We start from the raw sequence: 17900 nt of genomic DNA, 5'->3' as shown, positions 1-17900 counted from the left end.
TATTTTAAGATAATCTTGTTGCTATGAGCTTAGAGAATTAAGTTTTAGTTTAACATCAGTACATTAAATTTTGACCTTACAAAACCTTTAATGTAACTGGATTTTAGGCAACTCAAACACTTACATAAGCATTTATAAGCTCCATCCTTTTATGGCAACTTACTGTGTACCTTTATGAAAATTTATTTTGTATCCCCTGGGGGAGTTTGTCTTTATCTTTTTTATTTAAAATTATTTTTTTATCCTTTTATTTTAAAAACCATATATTTAATATCATATATATATATATATATATATATATATACACACACACACATGTTACTTGTTGAAATTAACTCATAAAACCTTTTAACTTACAATCTTATATGAAAAAAAAAACCAGGAAGAAAGCAACCTTAAAATTATTTTTTGTATAAAAACAATTTATAGAAAACCCATGTATTATAAAAGAGAATCAAATCCCAAATTTTATTTATGACAGAATATAACAGGCTAAGGTCATTTTTAACCACCCAAATTTTAAGATTTCTGTTGCATACTGGCCTCCCCCCCTTTTGTTTTTCCTCTGGTTTGAGCTGGAGTGTTAATCCCTGAATGCCTGAATCCTAGTGAGACCTGATTGAAATAAGCTTGAAAACCTGTTTTCTTAAAAACAGTAGACAGAGTAATAATATTTTTACATTTACTTTATAATAAGAACCATCCTCAAGGTGTTTACATATTTAAATGTAAAAAGCTTAAGCAGTTTGTAACAGAGATCTTTAAAACAAACACCCTGGTTTTTTGTTACCTTGAATACCACATTAACCTTATAACAGCAGTTTAAGAACCATTTTGAAGATGCTTACACATACATGCATATACGCACACACATAGAAGTTTTATAAATTAAGCATGCCAGGAAAAAATGTCAACTTAAGCATGCATAAGATGAGCTGAAATTTGAGGAGCAAATTAAAATTTGCCCAGTCTTTAAGCAAATTCACATACATACACACACACAATTAGAGTGCACTCTCAAAACAAGAAAAAAAATGTTTAAATTATACCCAGAGGGCTATCTGGTGGAATGGTGGATGATGCATCTGTTCTCTTGTGAGTCTCCCCCTTTGGAACTGAATTTTTTGTTATCCATCCCTTAACCTTAGTTGTGACTGTTTCCCCCGAAAAGCTCAAACCCTCCTAACTCTTGGAGGTGTCTTACACATTTTCACCCCACTCACTTAACCTGAGAGACCTGGCTTCACCCCAAATAGGGTTATTAGGGGGTCTCTGGGAGGTGATCAGTCTCCCCTTCTGCCTCCTTAGGCAGGCCTGAATTTGAACCCAGGTTCTTACCAGTCTGATGAGTGGTGCTTCCAGGTCAGTTCCTGCACCTCATCGGGTTCTGTTGTGCATCCGAGGCCCTCACCCTGACTCGCTGGGAGGGTGAATCCCTCCTCCAGATCAAGCTGTCCATTGGCACCTGGTGGGATCTTCTCCCAGTGATCTGGGGGATGCACCCTGGTGACAAGGGAGGCAATAACTTACCATCTCTCCAATCCTGAATGAGCCCCCAAGAAATGTTGCAGGAGTCTCAGCTGAGATACAGGACATTGAGGCAGTTTAGTGGGAAGCAATGTTTTATTGTGCTGGCACAGACTCAGCAGACTCATGTCCAAGGGCTGGGCCCCAAGAAAAAAGAGGTCTCACTTTATATACCCTTGCAAGCAGGTTGCAGAAGCTAAAGGCAAAGCTCAACCCACTTGTGGCTGCATGTGACTTTATTGGCTATTTAGTTTTTCCAGAGTTATGTGACCTTCATGTTTTAATTTTTTAAGTTTTATCTCTCTGCTTTGCCATCCCCTCCCCCTGTCTCATCAGAACACAGCCTGTCTGTTTCTTTTCTGGCCTCCTCCCTGTTACAGTCCAACTTCTGGGATGTGCAGGAGGTAAATGTGGGCTGACCTTGGCACAGAGCAGCTGCAGACTGAGATCTGCTCTGGTTGGGAAAGGCAGGGCCCTGGCTGCAGAAACTCAGTGGAGGAAGTGACCCATCCCTAAGGGAATGGTCCTGCACACAGCACCACTTAGCAATTCATTCCTTCAAACTGCCAGAGCTGTGTCAGGTACTGTGCCAGGCTCTGCACCAGGTCCTGCCCCTAAAACTAGGATTCAGTGACAGCCCAGCCAATTCCCCTGCAGGCTACAGGTCCATCTGTGTGATGTGGCCTAGGCAGGTGCTCAGGGTCATTCTAGCAGGTAAGGTTGGGTTCTCAGGCCAAGGATAGGAGCTGGGGAAATCTCTAGCAGGGCTTATCTTTCCTCAGGTGAGAAGCAAGACTATCCATCAGCTCTCCCTGGATAGCCCAGTCATGCCTGAATCCCAGAGCTGCTGGGCAGAGCCTCACACTAGCCAGATCCTCACATCTCCATAAGATGCAGTATACAGACAGATCCAGGGTCACCACTGTCTGCATCCTGAGGAGTCTGAGGCAGTCTGAGTTATTGAGGGCTGGACTGGACTGTGGCACAATGTCCCTGTCTGAGCTCCCAGATACAGAGGGACATCCTGGCCTGCAGAGCAGCAGCCTCATCACCCTATGTGTGCACAGAACCACCAGGAGCTCCATCCTCCACACATGGACTTGAACTGGTCCCAGGAATGCACAGTGGAGCCTCTGGCTGCCTGGAGTCTTCCTGGCTCCTGAGAGAAAGCTGTGATCACTTGTCAGCAGCACTGTGCTGCAGAAAGAGAAATGAAAACCATGTCTCCCTGCCTATGGGGCCAGGATCCTCTTTCTGAGCCCCAGGGACATGGTGAGAGCAAAGTGAGGCAGATGGGGACAAACAGAAAACTTTGGTGGGCACTTTGCTTGGGGATCCTCCTCGGAGATCCCTGCTGCAGACTAGCTGCAATCAGAGGCCTCATCTGATCCATGCAACACTAAAATTGTGTTTCTTTCAATAAAGTCTTTAATCACATTCTTACATCATGGAAGTGGTGCCAGTAGTGGCCTGCTTGGGTGGTGTGTCCCCTAAAAGAAGCCTTTCTGGGGAGCACAACCCAGGGGTGTCCTGTTGAAAATTGCCTGGGGTCCAGGTAGCCCCTCCTCTGGGATCCTGGGGTTCCTTGCAGAAGGAGCAGTTGATGAGGACAGGTCCCTGGCCTCTGCTCTCTCTGCAATCCCCAGATTCTAAAGGCTGGGACATTTTTCTCTATTTTGGGCAAGTCTAGAATATTTATGTGATCTCAATGTCCATTAAATTTCTCATTGGAAAAGTTATTACTCTACAGGAGTTTTTAAAGGTCGACTTGCCTTTATTTTGACATCCCAAATCATGCGTCTTGGTTTTCACAGAAGCAAGTGTGTATCTGGTTTGTGTGATGTTTAACTGTGTTTGTAGATAGGACAAAAACAGTGATATCAGCATGTTTGGGAGCAAACATGTCTGTCTCTCAATTGGTGGCATCCTTGCTGATCAGAGGCCCGATGAGCAGAAGGCAGCCTCCATCCCCCCCATCCAACCTTTACCAGGCATTGAGCCCATGGAGACCCAGAGTTTGCGAGCTGGTGAAGAAAATTTGATGAAAAGGGAGCACAGTATGCATGTTATAGTTTATTAATAAGACAGATAAAAATACAGGAGTGCACACAGGCAGGGCATCTACTTAGAATATTCTGCACTGTGGCTTTCCATTCTCTGACAAACATGTCCACGTATACATGGTCAAAGCTAAGATCCCTGCAGGGCTACGGTGCGCACGTCCACAAACTTGCCCCCACTTTGGCCCCAAGGGCCCAGGTCCAGCTCAGGTGTGGAATTAGCTCGAGGAACTCTGTGAAATCTGTGACACTCACAGCCACATCCACTATGGGGAAAGGACAACCAAGAGAGAAGGCGATCAGGGCAGAGTGCAGGACAGTTCCCAACAGAGCTTCCTGCTGTCCTCCCCCGAGTGTCCACGTGCAGCCCCAAGCCCTGCTGCTCAGTGTCCTGACACTCCTTGGTCGACTGCCTGCTGCTGTGGCTTCTCTCCAGTCCCTCTGGAGGTGGAGCTGATCCTGATGGACTCCCAGCCTCAGTCAAATCTTAGACTTCCTGGTGTGACATGTGACGTTCCAGTGGTTGAGAGGTCACGTCTCGGGAGCTGAGGGGGTCTGTAGCACACAGTCATGAAAGATTTCATTCTTTCCCTTTCCAGGTGATCACACTCTGCACTTTGGTTTGCAATCTACCTTTTTAAAACAATTCTGTTCTTGTCATTTCTTCTGGTTTTTTGCGTGTGTGTGATTCACCGTTGGGCAGTTTAGCAGGCACAGCTTTATTCGCTCAGGTAGACTCAGGATTTTCACCATTATTTGCTTCTTACCTTTGTCACCCCACAGGCAGCTTCCTGGGAGTGGTGTTTGGCATAGGTTTGGGGCTTTGGTCTGGGGTCCCAGTCACAGACCTCGGATGAGGATTGGTGTGAAAGTGAAATAAACAATGTATTTCCATGATGGCCTGGTGTGGGAGTGAGGAGGCAGGTAGCCTTGTGGACAGGAGCTTGGCACCATCTCCTGTGGGAGTCACAGCTCACAGGTCCCCACCAGTGGCTGGAGTGTGAGCAATTGTGTGCCACACCTGCCATTCTCTGGATGAGGGCTGTCTGTCTGTTCCAGGCAATGCCACCCTCCCAAAGCTGGGACAGTGTCCTTCAGTTTCTGCCTGAGGACCAGAGCTGGTTGTTGGGATGAAGGGCAGAATGGTGGGCAGATGCTCAGATGTAGGTAGACACCGTGTCTGCTGCATTCAAGACCTGAAGGGGCCTTGGTGTTCAGATGCGTCACATATGGTTCTCTGGAGCAAGCAGAGGTTTTGGTCAGCTGACTAAGAGAAGAACAAGGTCACCACCACAGCACCATTGTCCCCACTGCTCTCACTAGGGTTGGCCACCGGCACCCGGGCAAGAGTGGCTGAGTGACTTCTCGAGTAGATGCTACATAAGTGCGACTTTCTCACATGCTGGTGTTTTTCAGTACTGGGGTTTGAACTCAGGTCCTAACTCTTGCTAAGCATGTGCTGTAGCTGTTTTTGCTTTAGCTATTTTTCAGATAGTGTCTCATGCTTTTTTTGCTCAGCATGGGCCTCAGACAATGATCCTCCTATTTATGCCTCCCACATAGCTGTGCACCATCACACCCAACTCATTCATTGAAATAGGGTCTGGATAACTTTTTGCCCAGGCTGGCCTCAAGCTGTGATCCTACCAATCTTCACCTCCTGAGTAGCTGGGATTACAGGCATGAACCACAATGTCAGGACAAATACTGTTAACAGATAAGCAGGACAAGGTGACAATGGCACATAACCACTCAGCAGGAATGCCTGGCCAGCAACCACCATACTGTTTACCTATCCCCATCTGTTCACCCTCTGCACGCCTTCCAGCCAACAGGGTGGGCCAGAGCACCCTGCCCCATGTAAGAAGCCACTTTCCCAGCTGGCTGTAGAGTCTTAGTTCGGGCAAAGGCTGGGTGGCTGCATGGAAGGTCTTGGCCAGTGGAAAGGGACTGGTCCCCTCCCGCCTGCCTCAAATGGGCCCCTCTGAAGCTGCAAATGGCTTTTCTGAAGTCCCCTCACCAGTCACTGCCTAGTGCTCCCTTTGTAGTCTGTGGCCAGTTCAAAACAAAGCAAAACAAGAAAATAAAATATCTCTTTCTGTTTGGTCTTGTTCACTTCTCTTACTGCTACTTCCCTGGGATTCCAGCCCTGTCCCCACTGTAGTACATCTGTTTGGGGGACACTTGTCCACAGCAGTGGGGCTGTATGCCTTTCCCAAAGGTTAATGTCCTCAATGAGAGCAGAGCTGTCAGGTTTGGTGGGAGGCCTGGCTTGGGCCACATGGCCTGGGTGACAGCAGCTGCTCTGGTGGAGGGTGGAGTGCCAGGGTCCAACCTGCCCCCCCCCCACTCCAGCACAGCCCCTTCCTAAGGGAGGCACTGCTCCCAGGCCCAGGACTTGGGGTGCAGGACTGTGGAGGGGACACCACTGGCTGAATCCCTCCGGGGTGCTCAGAATGGAAAGAGCCTTCCAAAGCCTCAGTGACAAACACGCTTTTCTTCTGGGAGCCCTGGCCATGCTGGGGATGATGGGGACGAGGTCCTGGCAAGCTGCTGGACATTGCCTGCAGGAGGATGGCCAAATGCCAGGCATAGCCTGGGGTCTGGCAGTAGCCATGACATCCAGGAGTGTTGGTGAGGGCCTTGCTTGTCTGAGAAAGGAGTCAGATACCTGGGAGTGCTCCACGGTTGGGGGGGTGAGGGTCTCTCCTCCTCCTCCTCTCCTGTCCCTGTCCCTCCCAGGTCTGGAGGCCATGCTTATAACCATAGGGGACACTGGGGACACTGGTAGGTCAGCTCAAAATATTCCTGAAAGACCTGAAGAGTATGGCTATCGCTGGGTCTGTGGGTGGGATGGCTGGAGCCCCAGGAGCCACTGTGCTGGAATGAGGGTGCTTTGCCCCAGTGATATGCTTTCCAGGCTGGGCTTCCCTAACTGGAGATGGTTCAGAGACTCTGTTGGGCCACATTCAGGCCAGCTGGACCCTATTCGGGGCTGGACAAAACAGTGTGAGTTGAAGGCCATGTTCAGGCTGTCCCTCTCCAAGGTGGCTTCCCTCAGGTCAGCCTCCTCCGTGAACTCACTCTGGGAACTGCACCGAGTATGGATTTATTTTAGATGCTGCAGACTGTGAACTGAGAAACTCAGGCAAATTCAGGGTGCAAGATAGGAGCAGTGGTGGCATACCATGGCCCGGCAGCTGGCCCTGCACTATCCTGACCTGCTTCACCCTCACCTGCAAGTGGAGAGTCACCTCCGAGGGCAGTGAGAAGGGGATGGTTGGCTCAGAGCAGCTGAGACAGGTGGAGTTACTGACTTGGGAGGGTTGCTTTCAGAGAACTCAGATGGTTCTGGGAGGCCATAAGTGGGGTGATACTGCAGGGGCAGGGCCAGAGGGACCAGGTGGAAGCTGTAGGAGGGCGTCTTGCTACAGGACAGCTGGCCAGGCTGGTACCCTGGGGGCCACAGGCATGAGAAGCCACCTTGGCACAAGTCCTCAGCCACCCTCTGGGGGTGGCATTTATTTTGGGGGTCCCAAGTCACAGGTGTGCCAGTGTGGTCTCTCCTTGCCCCTTGGGCATGGGGATCTTTTGCAAAAGTCCACATGTACCAGTGGAGACAGGATGGATGCATGGTCACAGGTGTACAGCCTGGAGGGCGCACAGGGAAGACAGTCCCCAAGGCAGTGTGCACATTGTTAACTGTACTCGTGACCCAGAGGTAGCTGGTGGGACATGAGGCACGGGAGGCCAGGCAAGGAGTGGAGAGTCAGGCCTGCTCCATGGAGCTCAAGTGCTGTGGAGGGGGTGTCTGGGGAGGCCCAGCCCCATGCATGGTTTGCTGGCTGTGCATCCTCAGGTGACTCCATGTTTGGCTTAGATGTGTGTCTGCCAGGCTGGAGCAACCCATCAAACAGAGCCTTCTATGTGCGCTGACATACATTATCACCCCATTACCGGTGGCACATGGGACTGAAAATAACCCTGTGTTTCTGTTTTGTACAGAGGCGAGGATACATAACTTCCTAACATTTGCCATTTCAGAAAATCCAGCTTTACCTCACACATATGTTTAAAGTGTCCTTGAGGGAAAGACACAGTGGACTGTGGCGAGGGGTCCTCTGTTTCATATCCAGCCCGATCCTGGGCAGGTCCAGGCTTCAGGAGATAACTCCTGGTGATCAGATGTGGGGTCTGATGGGAGAAAGAAGTCCTTCTTTGACCACCATGAAGGTCAAGTAGTGGACCTGCCTGGAATTGGATCCCTACGGCAGTGAGGGGCCCTGGGGCTTTGCCACCTGGGCCAGGGAGAAGTGTCCTGCCGGGGTCTCTGCATAGCCAGTCCCCCTGTAAGGAGAAGCCAGAGATGAAGGACATCCGGTCCTCTCTTGTCCTGAGAGATGAATGAGGAACAGCAGCCCAGGCTCTCCTTTCTCTGAGCACAGACAACTCAGAGTCCAGGCCCACTATGGAGGCCAAGTGTGGTTGCGAGAGGAGGGAGAGGCATCTGTGATGACCCCCAGTGTGTCTGTGTGTCTCAGTTGTTTTTAGGGCTCCTTGCAAGTGACCAGATGGGGTAGAGTCTGGTTTCTGTTGCCAGTAAGAGTACCACAGACTTGGTGGGTCTGAAGGAAAGAGATTTATTTTGGCTCATGGTTCTGGTCCAAGGTCAAGGAGTTCTGTCTGTAGTGGCCTTGCTGGCAGAGTCCTGAGATGGCATGGACACCACGAGTGTGTGTGCATGTGTGTGTGCATGCGTGTACGTGCATGTGTGCACATGCATTTACGCATATATGTGCCCAGATGTGTGCACGTACATGTTGCTTACATGTGTGCACATACGTGCATCTGCATGTGTGCTTATGTGTATAAGCGCGCACACATGCATACATGTGCACATATGTGCACACATGCGTGCACATGTACAAATGCATGTGTGCATGCAAGTGTGTGCATTTGTGTGCACATGTGTGTCTTCTGGTCTCTCCCTCTTCTCATAAAGCCAGCAGGATTCAGCCATGAGGGCTCCACCTGGGGATCTTATCCAATCCTAGTCATCTTCCAGGGCCCTCCCTCTAACCACAGGTGGTTGGATTAAGTCCCCACCCTCTTCCTGCCTCGCAGGAAGTGGGGATTAAATTTCAGCACAGGAAGCCTGTGGACTCCCTAAGCCTTTCCAAGCCACAGCAGACCTTGGTTAGTGGCACTCACTACTGTCCCTCTCCTTCCTTTTCTCTTCAACACTTGAAAAATTTAAAGCATATAATGAGCAAACAAACTAAAAAGAAAGAGACACAAACCAGCCCACCGCACAGGAAGTTGGGAAGTAACTGGTGAGTAATCGCAGCGACCACAGAGGTATTTCCAGCAAGCCCAGAGCAGATGGCCATGGGCGGGTCCAGGACTGGGCAGGGAACACTCCCTGCCCACTCCATGGAGGCTAGGGGTCACCTGGGGACGCTGTCTGGGAGAGCTTCTCTTGAGATTGCCTCAGAGGGTCTGTTCCCATTTTGCTGCCCCCACATTGGACCAGGATCCCAGGACTTAGAAGGTGCTGGTGCTGGGGTGTGAGCAAAGCTTCCCAGAAAGGAGACGAGTGTGCAGCTGTGGCTGGAGAAGACCACCCTGCTGCCAACAGGCCCTGTCAGCTAGGGTGTGGGGCTGGGAGGCAGGTACACCTCTGCCCCATGGAACCTGCCCAGGAAAGGCCTGTTTGTTCTGCATCAGAAATGTGGCTGGATCCCTGCACCTGGGCCAACTCCAAGGCAGCTGGCTTTGTGATGCATAACCACTGGGACAGGAACAAACTCAGGCCTGACTTCAGTGACAACAATCCAGGAATGAACTCAGATGGACGATGTGGAGCAGAGACCACAGGCAGCTGATGGCTCTACCCAGGCTTTAAAAATGGAAAAACAATGTCACCACGGGGCTCCTGGGTGACATCAGAGGAAAGGCCAAAACTTATGAATAGCCTCGTGTGTGCTTTTGTAACTTAGCAGGGCGGCTGTATCGTCATTAATTAATAAAGGTTTATTTCATCAATGTCATGGGATGGAGAAACTGTATCTTAAGTTAGTCTACCTCAGAATATGATAAACCCTAGGAAGACTTGATTTTAAAATAACATCATAAAGAAATAAGATAAAACAGGACAAAGTTCTTTGGCTCGAAGGTAAATATGATATTTTAAGAAAAATTTGCAAGCAAACATGCAAAAAGATTTGAGTTGATATTAACATTGTAATTTAAGGCCCAGCGTCATTGACGATCAAATAAAGCAAGCAGCCATATCTGTAAAGAGCCTTTTGAAAGATGACGAGCAGGCCTGGCAATGAGGCTTTTCCAAGCCCTTTTGCTGATGGTGGAAGCTTTCAACTCCCCAGTGTGGATTCATGAAGGTGTCGAGATGTCTTCTCTTCTGCTGCTCATTTTCATTTGCACCCCTTCTGTGGGAAGCAGATTATGAGACGCCTATGAGAACTTGGCATAAGCACAGTTGTGCCCAATAATCAGCAGCCCCAGACACAGATGCAGCACAGCTGCTTTTCCTAAGTTGTTTACGGTCAGAGAAGCAGGACCACAGGTTTCTCTTGTTACAATGACACACCCCTCCCCGAGAACTGCTGCTCCACCTCCTTGTTTACCACTGGGTATAAAAGACTCTCTGAAGGAGGGCAGGAGGATTTTTAATGGGAATTTATGATTGGCTGCTGCTGATGCTGTTGCTGGCTGTGTCTCCACCAGAGCAGCTTTCTGCACTGAGAACTTTATACATAGGCTTTAGAAAAGCTAAGCTAAAGAAAAGCTAAAGAGAACGTGAGACAGTGTGAGTCTAAGGACTGAGACTTTAAGAGTTATGCTAACATAGTTTTTAGATGCAGCTGCTGTTGCTTGTCTGCAAGTCTGAGGGCAAAGACTTTAAGAGAGATTAAAGGGAACATGGGACAGTGCAAGTCTGAGCACCAGGACTTTAAGAAAGCAAAAGAGAAAATGGGACAGTGCGAGTCTAAGGAAAGAAACTTTAGAGAATAGACAAGAAGACTTTAGAAGCAAGGTTTTAAAGAATACTAAAGAAGCAAGGCCTTAAAGAGTAAAGAGAAAAGAAACAAAGTGAATGAAGAGAATAATAGAGGTAAGAAGCAACGAGGCTGTTGTGCGTATCCATCCAAGTGCACAGCACACCTGATCCCAACTTTCTGCATGTCTGTCTGTCTATCCTTTGTCCTTTCTGCATCTCCCGTTGCCCCCAGTTAGGCCAGTTAGGTTCAGTAGTAACAGGAGCGAGAAAAAGCTTGCTCTACCCTTCCTAAAGCTTCACTGCAAAACCTGCAAGGTGGGGCTGAGCAGGTGGACAGCTCAACAGCTGGAAGCAGGAGCCATGATGGCTCGAACTGGACAATAGACCCTCAGCAGAGTGAAGAGGCCATGCACAGAGCAGTGTGGCCCCATCCACGTAACCACATGGACCATCCACGTATATCTGTGGACCATCCAGGGAGGGTCAGAGTTTCTACAGAGTGAGGAAGGTGTCCACATAGGAACCATCATGAAAGTCAGCGCCTCCACAGGGTGGGGAGGTGTCCCCATGGCAGCATGGACTGTCCCTGCAGGATTGTGGGCCATGCAATAGATCTGAGGACTTGCATGACAGCCATGGCTTCTGCAGACTGAGGAGCAGGCCTTTGCTCTGGTCCATGCACTGGGGGTTCTGAGAACTGTGGCGGTCCCTATCTTACAGAGGCTGGCATCTAAACACCACCCTCACGAAAGGAAACCAGGATGTGTGGATAAATAGCCCATTTCCATGCTCAGTCAGACAAGAAAGACCATGGGACATCTTGCTGTGCAGGATGGTTCAGGAAATACTCAAAGAACCATGGAAATGTCAGATGACACAGGAACCAGCATGAATGGGGCCCGCAGCCAAGTTAGAACAACGTAAGCATCGCAGCAAAGACAGCAGCAGATTGGGTGGCTCAGAAGCCACACAGACATAAAGAAACAAAGCTTGAAGTCTGGGAGGAGTAGAACAGTTAAATATTCCCAAAGTACCTCTCAAAATACTTGCTCAATGTAGAGGAAAGGGGAGAAGTCAGGTGGCTGCCACCTTAGTCCACTGGTCAAAAGCAGTGTCATCAGTGACAGAACCATTGACTGTGTGACAATGGACATGGCATGAGGAGCACACAGGGTCCCTTTGCAGTACTCCTGCCAAGGACACATGAGGCATCGTCAGACAAACCCACGTGGAGGCAGAGTCCGCAGAACTGGCCAGTGGTCCTCAGTGTGCCAAGTCCATGAGAGGCCAGACAAGGCCAGGAACTGGAGCAGGAACAAAAGGCCCACAGCTTCCAGATGGACCCTGGAGCAGCTGGACCCCGGAAATTGCCTTGGGACAAGTGGCTACTAGGACCCAGTTGAGGCACAGAGTGAGGCAATAGTATGGTCAGCACGAACTGACATTGGCTTCCTGGCTTGATTGTGACTGTTGCACAGGTGTCTTTGTATAAGGGAAATACACACTAACCTGTGTAGGACTTGTGGGCCTTCCAGCCAGCAACTTATATTTTAAGCTGTGAGAACGCCAGGCATGTTGTTCTTGTCTATAATCCCAGCCTCCCCTTGAGAGACTGAGGCAGGAGGATGGAGAGCTTGAGGCCAGCCTCGAGCTGGGCTACGCAGTGAGACCCTGTCTGAAAAAAAAAACAGACACACATAGCTTTGGCCTAGTGACTCCACTTTAGGATTCCACCCTAGGAAGACAAGCAGAGCCCTGCACAATGGAGTGAAGAGAGACGTCATTCATCGCAGGAAAGCACAGCACACAACAGAAGTGCCTGACCTTCAGGGTCTCAGGTGAAATACCACTTTCTGCAATGGCCGTGTAATGGCGATGGAACTTGCCTGGGGTGTGATACTGTAGAAAATGTTACACAACAAATATTTGCAAAACTGTTCCAGTGTTTAGACAACCACAGGGGTGTTTGAAGAAAGACATGAGGGTTAGAGAAACAGGCAGACTGTGAAATGCCGAGAGAGGAAAGCTCAAGATAGGTGAGGCCCTCTTGGCTCTGTGTCCTTCCCCCTGGGTGGAGACCCTTTCTTAGACCAGCCCAGGATCAGTTCAGATTTGGCAGCCTTGTAGCTTTTTGCACCCCACAGTCATCCAAGCTTGGCAGATCTCCATGGCCTGGGTGTAATGTGAAGACAGCTTCCGGATGTGGCTCCATCCTGGTCCCCTGGGCAGCTTGGGCTGCAGGGCTAGGTCCCCACCCTGCACACCTGCAGGTTACCCCCAGAAGCCAAGAGAGACAGTCGGTCACCTTCCATCTCCCCTCCATTGCTCTGCTGTGCTCAAGGTGGCCCTGTCACCCTGTGGAGGGAGGCCTTTGCAGGAGGACAGGCTCACCAGGCTTTAGTACGTTGCTGTCTGGGAGGGAAGTTCTGGTCAGAAGGACTTTGGGTGGAGAAAATAAAACCCACATGTGAGTGGCTGCAGAGGTGTCTGGGGTCACAGGGTTACCCCATGTCTGCAGTGGGTAGAGGCTGGGACAGGATGGGAGCCTTGTGACCCCAGCACGAGGTTCAGAGTTGAGAAATGGTCCTAGGAGTCATCGTGCCTTGGAAACTCTCCAGTGAGCTCCACTTCCTCCCCTTGCCAGGCACAGCTCGCATCTCCATGTCTGAGCTGATCTCACCCACTTGGAGGAGCCGTAGGGGCTGGGGGCTCCAGTGTGCCTGCCCAGCCTGCTGGGAGGTGGCCGTGGCTCAGGGGAAAGCTACCCACTGGCCCTTTGAGCTGCCCACCTGGCCTCACCTTGACCTTCTAAACACATGGTTCATGCAAACCCCTAATAATTTATTAGCAATCAGAGGGCCATGCCAGACTCAAGCTTGGTGTCTTTTTGACCCCTAGGCCAGGAAGATATTGCCTGCACTTTGCGGATGAGTACACTGAGGTTCCAGGGCTCAGATGACATGTTCATTGAGCTTTGCTTTTCTTTCCATTTTTTTTTTTTTTTGGCAGTACTGGGGTTTGAACTCAAGGCCTCACGCTTTGTAGGCAGGCACTACACCACTTTAGCCACTCCCCAGCCCTCGTTGTTCTTGTGTTATTTGTTTTACACAGCTTCTTCAGCTATAGCTCACACACTGCTCAGTTCACCCTCTGAAGCCCACACTTCACTGGTTCTGCACACTCTGCACCGTGCCAGTTTCAGGTAATTTTTGTCACCACAGCCATTATCTGCACCCCCTTCCCTCCTCACACTGGATCCTGCAGCAACAGCAGCTGGCCAGGTCCCCTCCAGTTCCCTGACTGCTCTGCTACCTGATGGTGGCAACTGCTTGCTCCCTGCTGCTTCTTGCTTGGTCCTGCCAAGCTCTGTACCTACCTCGCCCACCTCAGTCAGCCATGTCCATATCAGTTGGCATTTAGGGACAGGAGTGTGGGCTTGTGGCCTCCTCAAAGTGACCATGGTCATGCATCTTGTCCAGCACTATATGCTACTTTGTTCTCAGACTCAGGGGAAAGACTGGGAAACCCAGGTCTGTGGGTCACTGACAACAGAACAGACCTTAGAGAGTTAAAAAAAGAGAAAAGACAGAGAGAAGGACAAAATAATAATCAGCTGAAGTCCCCACTCTTGAGAACAAATGGCCCACTGGGACCCTAAGTATGTAGGCAGATGTTGCCTGCCTTTGTCACAAAGGTCCTCAGGTTAGAGGGAGATACTCCTGTGGTCCCCAGGAAGGACAAGTACACCCTCACTCAAGCCCAGCTTTACCCAGGGAAGTCCCTGTGGCCAGGGACCCTGCCCTGCTGGCAGATTTGAAGCTCTCTAGAGGAGGATAATCTGAGAAGGGGGAGGGCGTCCCCCATCCACTTGTGTTCAGTAGCAAAAAAAGGAGGAAAAGTTGACAAAGCCATGACATTTCCTCTAGTTTGCTCTTGCTTGTGACCTCCAAACGTCCAGCACAAGCAGTTTGTGATGGTCATGGCTGGGACAGAGCTGTGCTGGGCAGCAAGCAGCTGTGGTTGTCGTGGCTTCCTCAAGGTGACCCTGGAGTGTTTGCTTAAAGCAGCTGGGCAGCCATGAGGGCAGTCAGACCGGCCGCTTGGTCCTCCACTGGAGGACTCTGGGACCAGGGAAAGGTCAATTAGGGGTCAAATCACCTGGACCCCCAATATCTCAGCTTATTTAAGGAAAACTAAACATCAAAAGGGTGCCCTCCATAAAGGCTCGGCATTAACAGTCACAGTGACTTGTTAAACTGTGCTCCAACCTGTGCAGCTCCTGCCCCAGGGCCCCAGGAATAGTTAGCCCTGCAGTTAATTACCAAGATACAAAAGCGTCTTTTCCCCTGAGAATGGGGAAGACCGTGCAAATCTATTTCTCCTGGAGGACGGGCGATAACCTTCCCTGAGGATGTTTTTAACCCATTAGGTGGTTTCCTTCAGAGTCTGTCTACAGCAAAGTCAGTGGGTCTATTTAGGTGTTTCCTTGGTAATGAGGCAGACAGTATGGAGCACTTGACCCGGGAGGAGGTAGAGAACAGATACCGGGTGGCCCAACACCCCTCTGAGTGCACAGGCCCAGCCACGATCAGAGCTATGCCGAGGCAGTGTGAACGAGGAACCCATTCAGACACAGCAGCCTCCAGGAGGTGTCAGACTGAGAGCAAGCTAAAGTCTAAGGTGTGAAATTGCTGCACAAACTACCTTCAAACAGCTGCCTGGAATATTCTGTACATTGTAAACGTGTGCACCCAGGTCACACTCAGGGTTTTATAGGCCATTTCTTGGCTGAGCCCCAGGGTGACTTATGGCTTTGTGGAAAGGCAACATTGCGCATTATGACTGACAGATGGCTTTTATCACACCTTGCCTGATTGATCACAGTAATGGGTCTGCGAACCCAGATGGGTGCTCTGTCCTAAAGAAGGAACTCTGTTCTTGCTCCAGTCCTCTGGATGAGCTGCTGTCGTGGGCTCACCATTGTACCTCCAGGGTCTCCTGGCCCTGATGCAGGTCAGCCTTGGCCACACTGCTGAGCTGAGGACACAGGGCCTCTGTCCTGGGCTTCTTCCTTAGCTCCCCAACCACTGTCCTCTCCTCACCAGGCTTTGACTTTTCCACGCCAGGCTTGACAGTAGGATGAAGCCTGTAAGTTTTGCTCTGTACTCTGGCTGGACACTTAGGAACTGACAGTCTGCCTCTGGTGGGCTCACACCAGTCCAGGCGCAGGTCTGCCTCAGCCCTGTGCATATCATATCACAGTTTTGCAAATAAAGAGATTAATTTCCCAATCTGGGAGAAATTACTGTACTTGGTCAAAACAGACAATGATTCATGTTTTAAAATTAGCTCTGCTTTGTTCAGAATTCAGAAAACATAAGTACAATATAGTCTAGACCATTTAGGTGACACCAGGAAGAGGGCCAGGGTAGAGGCTAGCCAGGACAGCCACTCAAGAACGTCACAGGGAAAGGATGGGCCCAGAGCAGGGCAGGGCCCTTGCAGGTACAAGCTACAGTGTGTGCGTGTGTGTGTCGGAGGGTGGGGGAGCCAGCTTGTACCTCCCAAGTGACTGGGACCACAGGTGTACACCACCCTGCCCACCTGGGCTTCTCAACTTTTATGGACCCTCTCCATGTTTTGTTTGTTTGTTTGGTGGTCTAAGCCATGGCAGATTGAGTTTTGTTCCATTGGCCACCTGAAGTTCTGCCAGCTGGCTAAGGGAGAAGCCTGGGCTGCAGGAGTGTGGATTTAGGACAGTCGTCGGGATGCATATCCTGGTAACATGGAGACGCCAATACAGATGCTCACGGGGCTCAGATCTGGAGTCCTGTGGATTCTAGCTCTGTTATGGGATTGCTACGGCTGACCCACTCACATTTCCCATGTGGATCTCAAGGATTAGCCCTGATGATGTAACAACCACATCCATGCTGTGGAAAGCAAAACTGAGGCTCATAGAAGGAGGAAAGTAGGCCAGAGTGAGCTGGTGCAGAGCAGGACGCACACCCAGTTTGTGTCCTGGAGAGCTGCACACTGTGTACTGTGTGTGATGGGGCTTGGGCACTCAGTGCTCTGTGGAGTCCGAGACTTGGTCGTCGCCCTGTGTCTGTAACGACACTCAAACATATCCACCTGCAGGGAGGTAGGGTGAGCCTGGTCAGGACTTTTTTCCGGGACACACTTTCCTTGTCCTTACTTCACCAGCTACCCACACCCCATATCCCTTCCCCCACTTTGCTTGACAATGATAGAACCATACTCTGTGACCTCCTGGGCACGCCCTATTCTCACAGGTCAGATAGCATGACAAGACACTGCCTATGTGAAGGGTGAGTGACAGGGACAGAGACCTGTGTCTGCTGGGGAGCTAGTTAAGGCCAGAAGATTTGTAACCCTACCAGTAAGGCTGGGTCACTTAGGAACGTGAAGTACCAGAGACCCTGGCTTAGACTTTGAAAGTGACCCTGATGCGAGTGAGGGGAGGACCAAGGTGGTGACAGGGCAGGAGTGGACATTCACAGGATGGGGAGGTGAAGGTAACCTCAGGTGACCTCAGAACTCTTCTTGGCTGGCTTTTGCTGGCTAAAATGGGGGCAGAGGCCTGCTGTCACGTGGCTGGAGGGAGCAGAGGCCTGGTCCATGCCAGACACTTCCGAAGTGCTTTAAAAATATTAGTGAGCTCCCTGTTAGCAGATGAAGAAATAAGCACAGAGAGGTAAAGTGCTGGGTTGGAACTTCAACATACTTACTTTGGGTGGAACACAAGTTTTCTTAAGACAAAACAGAGGAAGGATATCATGAAAATAAAAACATTTATGACAACAAAAAATGAGGGCCAGGCATGGTGGCTCACACCTGTAATCCTAGCTACTCGCAAGATAGAGATCAGCAGGATAGAGGTTTGAAGCCAGCCTGGGTAAAAAGTTAGCAAAATCCCATCTCAACACACAAGCTGGGTATAGTGGAAACACAGGTAGGAGGCTTAGGTAGGAGGATCCCTTGCCTGGGCAAAAACTCCAGACCTGATCTGAAAAATTACATAAAGCAAAAAGGGCTGGGTTGTAGCTCAAGTGGTAGAGCACCTGTCGAGCAAGGGCGAGGCCCTGAGTTCAAGTCCCAGTAAGGGCAAAAACATTTTTTAAAAAACAAAATTGGAAAACACCTGAAGATATATGCATTCAGAGCAGGATTAGATTGCTCAAGAAATCAGAGAATTGACAAATGGGATTGCCTCGAATTGAAAAGCTTTCGACATCAGAGAAACAATCACTAGAAGGAAGAGAGCCTAC

General features: G+C 49.9%; 1 long non-coding RNA gene across 1 annotated transcript; it reads right to left on the bottom strand.

Annotated features, from left to right (window-relative positions):
- Positions 1-9736: 9736 nt before the first annotated feature.
- LOC141423837 (uncharacterized) lies at positions 9737-13036 on the bottom strand. Its single transcript, XR_012448613.1, has 3 exons — positions 12914-13036; positions 12118-12283; positions 9737-10036 (listed from the first exon to the last, which is right to left on the bottom strand). It is a non-coding gene; the product is annotated as an uncharacterized lncRNA (long non-coding RNA).
- Between the last annotated feature and the right edge of the window lie 4864 nt (positions 13037-17900).

The sequence above is a fragment of the Castor canadensis genome, chromosome 6 (genome assembly GCF_047511655.1).
Source record: "Castor canadensis chromosome 6, mCasCan1.hap1v2, whole genome shotgun sequence".
Classification (NCBI taxonomy): domain Eukaryota; kingdom Metazoa; phylum Chordata; class Mammalia; order Rodentia; family Castoridae; genus Castor; species Castor canadensis.
Note: the sequence above shows the minus strand (reverse complement) of the source record. Positions and strands in the feature narration are given on the sequence as shown.